This window comes from Coturnix japonica, chromosome 24 (genome assembly GCF_001577835.2).
Source record: "Coturnix japonica isolate 7356 chromosome 24, Coturnix japonica 2.1, whole genome shotgun sequence".
Classification (NCBI taxonomy): Eukaryota; Metazoa; Chordata; class Aves; order Galliformes; family Phasianidae; genus Coturnix; species Coturnix japonica.
Genome location: NC_029539.1, coordinates 3,393,922 through 3,406,227, shown reverse-complemented (window position 1 = coordinate 3,406,227; position 12,306 = coordinate 3,393,922). Strand labels below are relative to the sequence as shown.

At 47.8% G+C, this 12,306-nt stretch overlaps 1 long non-coding RNA gene across 1 annotated transcript; it reads right to left on the bottom strand.

Annotated features, from left to right (window-relative positions):
• Positions 1–1,905: 1,905 nt before the first annotated feature.
• LOC116654372 lies at positions 1,906–5,704 on the bottom strand. The gene is made up of 3 exons (XR_004309577.1): positions 5,549–5,704; positions 2,478–2,629; positions 1,906–2,247 (listed from the first exon to the last, which is right to left on the bottom strand). It is a non-coding gene; the product is annotated as an uncharacterized LOC116654372 (long non-coding RNA).
• Positions 5,705–12,306: the final 6,602 nt, after the last annotated feature.

Sequence of the window (12,306 nt, the reverse complement as noted above, 5' to 3'; positions counted from 1 at the left end):
TGTTCTAAATAATGCAGCTATGGCTTTATGAATTGAGCAGGGCATGAATTAAGCAGGTTGGAGGCTGCCTGTGTTGACTGGTGGCTTCGCATCTTTCAGGACGAGGTCAGCTCAAGTTCATTGCGTTGGAAGGAGTTCATGATTCCTTTGTTATGGAGGTTCAATAGGGATTGATTTTAAAATGAACATTTTTGGACTAATTTAATAAATTCACTTTATTGTTCAGGTTTTGATGGTTTTTTTTCTTTCTTATTTCCATGAGGTTAGCATAAGGCATTTCTCCTTGCTGTCCCAGTTGCTCTGAGTGTTATTTAGACCTCATGGCTCTTCTCTCCTCATCTAAAACTCAGTCATGAGATGGACAAGAACCTGAATGCATTATTAACCATAACTGGCACAGTGGAAGCTGTATAGTTCTAGGGATGAGCTTTTGCATATCTTTACTGAGGGTGGTGATGCACTGGAACAGGTTGCCCAAGGAGGCTGTGGATGCCCCATCCCTGCAGGCATTCAAGGCCAGGCTGGATGTGGCTCTGGGCTGCTGGTTGGTGACCCTGCACACAGCAGGGGGTTGAAATGAGGTGATCATTGTGGTCCTTTTCAACCCAGGCCATTCTATGATTCCTTAACGTCCCACACTCTGGCAAACTGCCTGATGCATGGGGCCGTCCCTTGTGGTTGCATTGCAGGAGGAGCATTTACTGAGCAGCACAGCCATCATTTGAGTCCTTGAATTGCTGCTTTGCATCTGACGTCCCACTTGGGGCTCCAGTTTGCAGCTCTTTTGGGGTTGTAGGTGCAGAGCTGCTTTCACATCTGCTCAGCTCTGCCTTCTGCCATCACACAGCTGCGTGGATAAGGCGAGATAACTTTGTGTTGCTTCTCATTTTCTGTCTTGTCTGCCTTCCTCCAGCCTGCAGTGTTCAGGCAGGCCGTGGAAAAGTGCAGCAGATCTGTCAGGGAGATAAGTGTGTTTTAAAGAGCAATGATATCTGTCAATGAGACAGCAGCTGCGCAGAAATTCGTTTCCATCTCTGCCTCCTGATCTGCCCTAGAAATGTCGACACAGCACTTTTCTTTCCATGGTTATTTCTTGAGGTGTTGTTTTGTTTTTTTTTTTCCCTCTGCTCTCAGTGTATTTAGGGGGAAAGGACATAAAGCTGCATAAAGCTCTGCTGTTTTCCCTCCCTGGGCTTTTGTCCTCGATGTGTGGCAGCAGATGAGTGGAAGTTTACTGAGGTTGTGCCTCAGGAGGTCTTACCTCACTGTAAATAGCATGGAAGGGAACAGCTACCAATGCAGGCAGATGTCCATCTGTTGGCTCCATACTGGCAGCAGGGCACAGGGCTGAGCATCCCCACATGGCTCAGGGCTTTGTGCTGGGGTGAGCAGTGAGTAAATGGTTTTATGGGGGGGGGGTGAAACATACAAGGGGAGCTTCAATGTGTGCTGAGGCCATTTGACCCGGCAGCTTTCCTAATGCTTTTCCCACACCTCTGTGTCCCATCATTTGCACCTCCCAGCCTCTCAGTGTGCTCGTACCAGAGATGTCCATTAGCACTGTGTGCTCCCCCAGCTCCCATCGCTTCTGAGTGTGGCAGCTGTGCAATGCAGGCAGCATCCCGCTTCCCTGTGGAACCCTCAGAAATCAGGGTGGTCTTAATAAGAACAGCAACATCATCATTGCTCAATGCCTTTTGCTGACCCTCTCTATGAGGATCAGGACAGGGACCCCAGGATTTGGCAGTTAGATGTTGGTTGGCCATCAGCCCTCTGCATTTCCCGGTACCTGCGTTAGGCTGAGTGTTTGCCTGCTTGCTGCAGAGCCAAGCCGTGGTGTCTGATAGCTCCAAACACCCCCAGCTGATGTTGATTGAAGAGGGATGGTTGGAAGGTATTTGCAAGGAGAGAGAAGCTGCAGCACACAGAGCTAATGCAGGCAGCAGTGATTAAAAGCAATGGGCTGGGGGCTCGTTTCCATGCAGCATACTTTCCCAAGTTACCTACTCTTTCCACTGGTGCTGGTAGCCAAGATTGAAGGTTCATTGTTTCCATTCTTTGCTAAAGAAGATTTAAAATGCATGGTATGGGGTATGTGTGTGTGTGTGTGAGGGGGGAATATGGCTTTATTTATGTGTGCATTGGGAATTCACTTGGTGGCTGTGCTCTCATTTGAAAGTCTTTTCTTTAAGCACCTGTCCTTTAGTCTGTGTTGCTGCGTGCAGTCAATCATCGCGGTGCTGCTCGCTGCAATGCAAACAACATACATCATATGACAGGGGAAGTTACGGCAGCACTTTGTTACCTGTTCCCAGCCATTTGCAATGCACAATAATAGCCGTGATGCTGATGAATGCGCTGAGGGTTTAAGCACGAGCACCGCTGGGGTGATTAGAAATGTTTGTTCTGCAGAGTTAGCAACGTGTCCACAGGCAATAGGTGACATTGCTCCTGCTTGGAATGGACACACAACTCACCTGGTGCAGGTGGGGAGCAGCGCTGCTCTGCGGTTGCATCGTGCACAGCTCAGCTCTGAGTGTTATCATTGCGCTGGAACAAGGCTGATTTATGCCAGCAGAAGATCTGCTTCTAAAACTGTTTAAAGCTTAGCGCCTCTCTCTCAGCATCCCTGGGAGATAAGGATTTATTGCAGCTGTTTGAGAAATGCAAATTTTTTTCTATATATATATATATATATTTTTTTTTTCAGGAAATATGCTTTTCCATAAAACTGCTTTTTTCAGACAGCAAATATATTTCACGAGCATCTTTAAGACTTTGATGGCAGATAGAAGCCCAGACAGCAGAACGCTGTGAGCAGAGGGTTGGTCTGTTGGCCTCAATCATTTACATTTGCATCTGTTATAACCTATAAATGAAACCCAGCAAGTTTCTGGCTCTTGTAGCAAGTTGTACTTTGGGGGGGGGGGGGGGAAAGCATATTTCAGCTTGCCCTCGTTACAAGGTTCCATCCAGCTCTGTGACAACTGTAAGATCAGAATGAGAAAATCCCGTGTTCAATTTGTATTTGCTTGATTACTTCTTTTTCTTTACATTTATCAGCTTCTGTAGCTGAGTGCTTCCTTCCCCTCCTTGTTAAAATCAGGATCAATGCCCGGGAAGGGTCAACCAGTTTACAATTCATTACATGTACGCGTTTCTAACTGACAATGCAATTCTTGTTTCTCATTTTTCATGTCAACTGTTTCTTGGAAAAACAATAAAAGAAAGAGAAGCAGGAAAAAGACAAAGACAGATTTACCCAAGTCATCAAGTGAAATAGGAGCTGACAGGTTCTCTAATGTTACATGCCCAGAACAAAGAGGATTCCTCACTCTGCTCTTCTGCAAATGTTTGAGAATCCTTTGTGCGTAACTCCGCTATTCAGTGGGAGCTGCAGCTCCAGGCTTCCCCTTCATTCCCGTTGCATTGTGCCCTATGATGCTCCTTGGCCTTGCAAGGATTGTTTTTCAGATCAAAGGGAAGCACGACCCAACTGTTGGATCCCTTCCTGTTTTTGTCACCGAATGCACCCAGGTTCCCCCAGGCTAATCAATGCTCTCTTGCATCAGTTACTTTCCTTGTTGTATAGAAAGAAGAAAGGCGACTTTGGGGATGGGAAAGATGCAGAATTTCAGTGGAAAACCCCCCACTAGTGGGATACCCTTCTGCTGAAATCACTGATGATTTAAGTGGGATGCAGTGACCAAGTTTTAATCCAACCCCCCAATGCCTCCAGTTCAGATGGAGTGGATTTGGAGGTCGCAGCCCCTCACATAGGTATAGTTTGAAGCCATACATCCAGGAAAAAGATCTTTGATTTATGGTTCTCACTTGGGCAGATGGATTTGTTGGTGATGGGAGTGTCAGAGGCTGATGGGAACATCAGCCCAAACTGGGGCAGTGTGGTTAAGGGGAGCTGCAAAACGAGGTTGAAAGATAACAGGAGAGCTATGGAAATGCTGGGCTGTCTTTCTGCTGCGGTGCCAGCTCTGCTTTCATTGACAACATTCCCACTGATTACAGAGATGGAGGCTGGGATGAAAAGCTCATTGATCAGAGATAGAGGTTGAGTCTGCATCTGTTCTGCTTGATCTGAGCAAGTGTCTGGGAGGGCTTGGTTAGAAGAGCTTCAACCTTTGCAAAGGGCAGGCAGACATTTTTGCACACTATCTTCCTGATGGATCTTGTTTTGAGCCAGACCTAATTTATCTGCAAAGGCCACAAGTAAAAGCTGTAATGAAGCTGTTCCAATTGGGGCCGATTTGTCACTGTTTGGTTCCGGCACCGTAGATCCCTTTTTACTTCTTGCTGCCTCTCCTCCCTTTACTTTCCACCTGGGAGCTCAAGCAGTGAGGGAACGAGGGACAAAGAACCTCCACAGCCTTTTCTACCTCTTCCCTTTGAGACAGAGCACACACTGCTAACCTGGATACACTCCAGCACCCAGGAGAGATCTGTCATTCCCAGCACAGACTGGAAGTGACTCTGTGCTAGAAAGCAAGCTAAGCCTTCTTTTCCCTGTCTCAGTGTGACAGCATCTCTTCTTGTCCTTACAAGTTGACTCCTATGGGCAGAGGGTGCAGGAAATGAATTCCAGCCCCCAGTGGAGGCTTGCTGTGGGTTGGGGGGAGAAACAGAGCCCCTGAGAGCTGATTACTCCTCATTTCTGCCCTGAGAGTAAGAGCTTATTCAGAGAACATCTTTCTGAGCTCCTGTAACCAAAATGCAAAGCGGAGTTTCTGGGCTGAGCAGGTTTGAAGGCAGTGCCCAGCTGGAGTGTTCTCACTTGCTTTGGAGGGGGAGGGAGAATGGGGAGATGCTGCACAGCCCTGAGTGATGGGGAGAGGGCTTTGCATCTTCTAGGTGGGTCAAGGAAGACCAAAAGTGGATGAATTAGGCTGTGTCTTGCACTGTATGAAATGAATCCCTTAAGGGCTTGCCTGCAGGGGAAGGAAAACACTGCACCATCTGTCCCCCCCCTGCTGTTCTCCTGTTAGTAATATCTGCACTGCTGCTTTGGGGCATCAGGGTCACAAGGTGGTATGGAGTGAGACTTTGTAGTCTGGTGGCTCTTGCTCATGTGCTCAGGGGTTGGTGGGACTGAGGAGGACATTGAGTCCATCCCCGACCCTTCTTGGAACACACCAGCCTTGGCAGATGTCCTCAGATCCCCCAATCTGAGAGCCCCCTGTTGTGTGCTGTGTAACAGTGTTAATTCATCCTCAGTGCTGGGATGTTTATCCTATCAACAAACCCAAATTTCCCTTTTTGGTTTCTTCCTCCCTTGCAAATTCACCTCGTTTTCCCCTGTTCTGCCTCTAGTGGCTTGAAGGATAATTGCTCACCTCTCTTTTCACAGCAACCTTTTGCATATCAGAAGCCTGTTATTCTATCCCCAGTTCAGAAAGCCCTTATCTGGACCGAGCAAACCTATTTCTTCTGCCCTTTCTTTGAGGGCTGTGTTGTTTAAACCTTCCATCCCATCTCCTGGGTGAGCTCAATGTGCAAGTGGTTGATATTGAGTATGATGGGAGCTTTTGCCTACCACAATCTGACGCAGCAAATTACTTCCCTGGGCAGACAATCATATGCATTTATGGTCTTATGCTAGAAGCCACATTGCTGTGCAGCTGAGCCACAACTCAGCTGCTGTGCAGCAGAGCAGCTCACTCTGGTTGGGGTGGTCCAAGCGGTCCCCATCTGGTGTTTGTTTGGCACACAGTGCTTTCCCATTGTGACAGAGCTGGGTGGTGGGTTCCAACTCAGGTGTCTGCAAGTTGGGCCTCGTGGACGCTTGATGGAAGGCTGTGGACATCTGGCATCTCCTCCATCCCCCGAAGCTTTGGCTCAGGTACTCTGCCTTCATCTTTGTCCAAGTCTTTCTCGGTTAATTACAATCCCTATCGCTGTACACAGATGCAGATTTCTATATTGACTGGAAAAAAAAACATGCAGGGATACCTCATTGTGGCCTTCCAGTGCTTGAAGGGAGCACATAAACAGGAGGATGAATGGCTGTTTATGAGGGTGGATAGTGATAGAACAAGGGGGAATGGTTTGAAACTGAGACAGGGGAGGTTTAGGCTGGATCTTAGGAGGAAGTATTTTAACCAAGAGGGTGGTGACGCACTGGAACAAGTTGCCCAAGGAGGCTGTGGGTGCCCCATCCCTGCAGGCATTCAAGGCCAGGCTGGATGTGGCTCTGGGCAGCCTGAGCTGCTGGTTGGTGACCCTGCACAGAGCAGGGGGTTGAAATGAGATGATCATTGTGTTCCTTTTCAACCCATGGCCATTCTATGAATCTATGATAAAACCCCTCATGCACCCCATTCTCTTACAGCAGCATGACTTTGCTGTCATGTTTTCCATGTTTTCTCCTCATCCTCAGTGTCTGCAAGTCTCTCTGCTCTAAGCTATGTCAGCTCCAGGCCCAGAGCGTGGAGCAGCTAGTTTGCACTGTCTCCCTCCCTCTCTCCTCAGCTTGAGTGTTTAATTTGCTCCAGACTCTGCTTGAGCAATTTTTGGAGAGCGGTTTATATTTGTGTATGCAAATAAGCTGAGCAAATATGCTAAGGAGTGCCAAAGATAGATCAGTGCACTTAAAGCACATGCCAGCCCACAGGAAAATCATCCCGGGCCATTGTGGTCTCACTTAACCCTTCTGCCTTCATCACTGCTTGGAGTCTGGCCAGCAGGCAGTGCAGGAGAATGCATGCCCACCTCTGAGCAGCGCTGGAGCTGCTCTGCACCCTGAGCTGGCAACAGAGCACAGCATTTTCGGTGCTTGTCTACCCAAATATTATCTGCCTTTCATGTCCTTTTTATTGTCAAACGAGCAGTTTAGGAGCTGTGTAACCCAGCCAGCTTTCCTTCAGGCTCGTGATTGGTGCTGGAGTCTCTGGTGTGTCATAATGTGTGTTACAAAGCTTTGCGTGTGGCTCGAGAGTCCATCAAGGCACTCTGCCCTGTGGATGCTCTGACAGCTGACAGCACAGCTGAGCTCTGCCTTCTCCTGAGGTGCAAAGGGAGAGTTTGCTCTTTCTCTAATGCTATGCCAGTGGTTATAAAACTTGTGCAAAAATTATACATATATATATATATATATATGTATATGCACATATATAATAGTTTCCCTTAAACTGGTAGATCTGTCAAACGGGTTGAAGCATCTCCTGAAGAGCACCAGGTTTCCTAATCTGGCATTCTCCCTGTAGGAGGGAAAGTGAGAGATCATTGTCACTCGCTGGGCTTGCCTACATTGGGGAACTGACAGGAATTGCTATTGCAGAATAAGCTGTTCAGCCGGAAGCCGTCCAGAATAGCTCCTTGCATGGACAATCTTCTGGTACATAAGTGACTTTGCTGTAGCATAATTACTTCATTTTGGAAGGATGCTAATTACTTTGGAGTGTTTTTTTTATTCCGGAATAAAAACCTGCTGTCATAACGTCCTTTGGGAGGTGTGGTGAAGTGGTTTCTCCATCAGTCACCGCTCAGACATCTTCCTCATATAGATAGATGTGCAGAACAGTTGGGAAGGGCAGCGCGTGTTCTGTTGCCAAACCTGAGTGAGATGCAAGGAGGGACGATCAGCAGGTTTTGCTGATGCTTTTCACACAGGGTCTTTCATCCTTAGAACGTGTGGAGGATGATACAGCTTCTCGTTGCATCTTTTTTAGCGTAGTTTCTAAAAGCAATGAGGCTTATATAACCCATGGCTATACACATGGTGCTTAATTTCTACACCATTAGACCATCTCAGCCACGTTTGGCTCTGTGCAGCTGTAGCATGGAAGAAAGGGAGGGAGAAGTCCTTGTTTGCAGGATCCCATTGCCAGAATAAGATATTTTGGTTGGGATAAGTCTTGCTTGCAGTGCTGCATTGAGGAAGGTGGTACCTATGGCTACACCACACTGGTCATTGAAGACTACTTAGGGGCTGGATGGGATGCACTGCTCCCTGGATATACCTGCATCTCTTGGGTAACTGCAGGAGTCTGAAACGAGATGGTAGTGCACTGGGTTGTAGAGAAGTAGAAATAATTTGCCTAAGCTTATGCTCAATGGTCCAAGTCTTAGTGTGAGCCTTAATAATTTTAATGCAATTGCCCTTAGGGTTATGGTCTGATAAATCAGTGCTCAGAGGAGTGATAAGGAAACATTTGGGTATGTTTGCTCTGCTCTTTTTTCCCTCTCTTTCTGACTACTGTGGGGTGTGTGGGTCCAACCCAGCCCAGCAAGATGAGCCTGCAATGGAGCCATTGACTTCACCCTTGTTATCACTTATTGCACTGACAGTCTGAAACGCCTTGATATGGAGTACTCAGGCCTGGCTCTGCCATGTCTGCTATGATCACAGGCAGCTTTTGACCTTGAGAACACACTGGCTTCCCAGAGCTTGTTTCTCCACCCTTGGAAGGGAAACCTGGATCCCACTGCAGCTGACGGGCTTCAGCTTGATTGGTTAACACAGCTTGTACGCACTAAGTAAAACCCACTCAAAAACTTCTCTGTGAGGAAACTATTGGAGTAGAGTTTGTAACCTGAGTTCTTCCTTCTTATCCCTACATCTTCAAGCACCTACAATTTGCTCTGCAAGACCCGTGGCTCTTCCCATGCACAATAACAGACGATGGTAACTGCAGGGCTACTCTCAAGCACTTCTTTGCTCCCATCACCAGCTGTCTGTCTGTATGCATTATTTATGATGCAGCCTCTAATCCCTGCTCCGACTGCACCGTGCTGAGTTTCCACCAGGGCTTCACCATGGCGCAGTTGTCAAAATATCAGAGTGCTTTGCAAACTTTAATGAATTCCTATTTGCAGAGACGCTATATTTATTCTTTAATTATTTTCCTTCGGTGAATTCCAATTTTCTAATGTGTCTTTCTATCAGCAGAGAGACGACGGTGGTAATTCAGCCCAAATGTAGCTTATTTCTTACTGTAGAGTGGTGATGCTTTGGCACAGGCTGTATGGGGAGGTGGTGGAGTAATACCATTGAGATGGTAAAGTAATATGGGGATAGAGCACTTAGGGACATGGCTTAGTGGACACAGTGCTGATGGGCTGATAGTTGGACTAGAGGATCATAGAGGCCTTTTCCAACCTTAAATCTTGCAGCAGAGTATCCACATCTGCCCCCAAACCAAAATGAAGGGCATGGGGGGAGGTGAAGCCTCTCTCAGGTCTGTGGCCAATGGCCAGAACCTACCAAAACAACGTGGCTGTTTGCACCAACGTATGTCGAAAGGATTGATCCCTCCTGACAGGCTCTTGTAAGAAGCAGGCGGTGCATGCAAGCCGGTGCTGTCAAGGGAAACTGGAGCTCGCTGCTGTTTGACAGGTATATTATTCCAGCTGCCCCAGACTTATTTACAAAACAAGGTGCTGTGATCCCCGATGTGGTGCGAGTCAGCGCTCCGGAGCTGCAAGGGGCTCTGTTTTTTTAGCCCTTCAGAGCTGGCCTCAATTTGTTTGACATGTGAAATGGATGACGGTGGAGGGGGGGAAAAAAAAACCAGAAAAGCCATCTTTGCTTCACAGCCTGTTCTTTCCTGGAGACAGACACAAATTTAAGATGCAAAGTGTGAAGGAGCTGAGGTTACTTTTCTTGGCTGTGCCGTATACGGGTGATTCCAGTTCCTGGTGCCATGTGGGGGAAGCTTTGCTGCTTGTCCTAGTGCAAAGCATTGGGCTCTTGGTCAGGGGGCCCTACTGTGCTCTGCAAATCCTTTGGTGGGAGCCTGGATTTACGGGTTTGGCCTCGTCCTTGTCAGGCTTAATGCCCTTCACTTCCCTTTTCAAGCTCTCCAATTTCAGCTCCCAATCTCCCTTATTTCCTTTATAGCTCTTATTTCTGGTCCATCTTTGGCCATCCTGACAGCTTTTGTAAATCACCCTCAGTGAGAGTTTTCTTCCCTGACCACTGAGGGAGACCAGAAACACTCCTCTGCAGTGCCCATGGGTAAGTGATGTGAATACTTATGCTCCTGCTGCGTAGCTCTCTTCTTCCGTGCTTGTTTTCAGATAGCTGAAGCTGAAAGAATTGGTTTTGAACAGTGGCTTGGAGCCTGCCTGCTTGAGGGAACTTCAGTGTACCCTTGAAGAATTACCTAATGCAGTGAGATGCAGTTGTCTGGTTATCTAAGTGTTTCTCCCCACATCCCGGAGAGGAATGGCTGAGCTCTAATCTGCATTTGATGTGAAATCTCCTGCCTTTCCTAATGCAGCTGTTTCCTGGGCTGGGAACTTCAGTGTTTGGTGTGGATGTGACACCAGACCCTGGGGGTTATCCCTTGTGCTTGGGCTGCTTTGAGCCTGGCTGTTTGTGGTGGGAGTGGGGCTCTGAGCAATGTATATAAGCCTGAGTGTCTTCTTCCACAACAGCAACCCCACATCTCTTTACCCACATGCTTCTGCTGAAGGTGGTTTTCCAGTCTCAGGTGTACTTGCTTGCACAGGCAGTGGTGAGAGGCAGAGTCCTTGGAGGATATGGGATGATTAAATGAAACATTCACCTGTATGTTCCTGGAGAATTGAAATGGGAATTGGCTCTGACTTCGTATCATATAAAGCTCATGCCTCCTGTCTTCCCACTCCAATGCAAAATTCATCAGGCATCAGGCTGCAGAAAGCAACTGAGACAGCCCGGTGAGTACAGAGATGGGCCCGTCCTGAGAGGAGGAGCACAGATACACCAGGAAAGTATCTAAATGAGCTCTTGCTTTGTGGTGACAGCTGGCAGGGAAGCGTTGCAGGTACAGCACAAGGACACACTGCTGGGAGTGCATGCAACACTATGGGAGCGATGCTTCCCTTCCCATCTAGGTCCTTGGAGCATGGGCATCTCTTTCCTGTTCAGCAGCAAGCTCTCTCTCTGAGGCTTGTTGATGATAAAGGTTTGTGATGCTCTTGGTTTGGAGACTCCCAGCCCTGCAATGAAAGTGCCATCAGTTATTTCCCTCAGATGAGTGGCTGGCTGAGAGATGCGACAGAGTTCTGTTGTATCTGATGGCAATGGGTTCTCCTCACCTCACGAGCAAGGGGAGAGGAGGCAATGCAGCCACCACAATGGGTTTTCATTACAACGTGTGAGAAGCCTTGCTGCTTTTCCTCACCAATGTGAAAATACATATACATGCACCAAGACCTGGTCTCAGCCCTGTAGGCAACAGTCTGATCAGAGAGACTGAATAAATAGTCACTGATGCCACGAATGTGCTGTGCTCCTGGGCTGGAGGGTTTTCCTGCTCTCAATGTTTTGTCCTTGCAGATGGGGATGCTGCAGCCTCAGTGCTTTGGTCTGTGTGCAAACTGGAGGTGCTCAACCAATGCCTACTAAGATGTGGTTTAAAGTATCTGCTGGTGCCTCTACAAACTAAAGTACAGGTTGTTTCCTGGGTGGAAAGCAGGCTTGCAACCTGTGCTCATCACTGATGCTTATGGGAGTTTTTAAGCCAACACACACCTCTGGATGCTAACTTGGGATCTGAACACGTCTCTTTTTCCCTTTTCTCCCTGTTTCATAGCTCACCTTTAAAATTTCCTTAGAGAACAGAACAGGCACAAAGGCATCACAGAGAGGCAAGAGATGATAGCATCCTTAGTGTCAAAAATAGCCACCTGAGGAACTGTTCATCCCGCTGTTTTAGGCCAAATTATTGCTGTCCATATTATCCATTCCCCCACTGCTTCCCCCCAGCCCCCTTCTTTCAGGGCTTGTTCCTTTCAGGTCCTTTTCCTGTGTGCTCCTGCATCTCTGATGCACTGGGGACCAGCTGGTACCCAGTGCTGCAGCTGGAGGTGGTGGATGCTGCAGGCTGATCAATACCTGAATCGACATCGCATGCATCCTGGCGGCTTCTTTGCTCACCTTAATGGGGAAGCAAAGATTGTTAGAGATTAGCTGGAGTACTTAGAGCCTCGCTTTATGAATAATTAAATCAATGAGCAAAGGAGGAGCTTGGAGTGTAAGGGAGAAGGAGTGGGAGATGCATGACCGCCACTTTCAAGCTCAGACAGACCCCGGCAGCAGCTTTCATGTTGGAGTGTGTGATGCTGCTGCTTCTGATCCAAGGCAGGCAGCTGGGAAGCACAAAGCTCAGCCCATCGGTGCAAGTGGTGACCACTGGATTATTTATGTTCCCTCCCCCTCACCCTCTGGCAGAGCTGCCTTTTAACTGGTGTTAGAGGCTTGTTCAGAATGCCGGCCACGCTGCTCACAGCAGTTGCAGGAGAGCTTCCTTTGAATTGTAATGAAAGTCCTGGGAGCGCTGTGGTTTTCTGTACTTTTATTTTTAT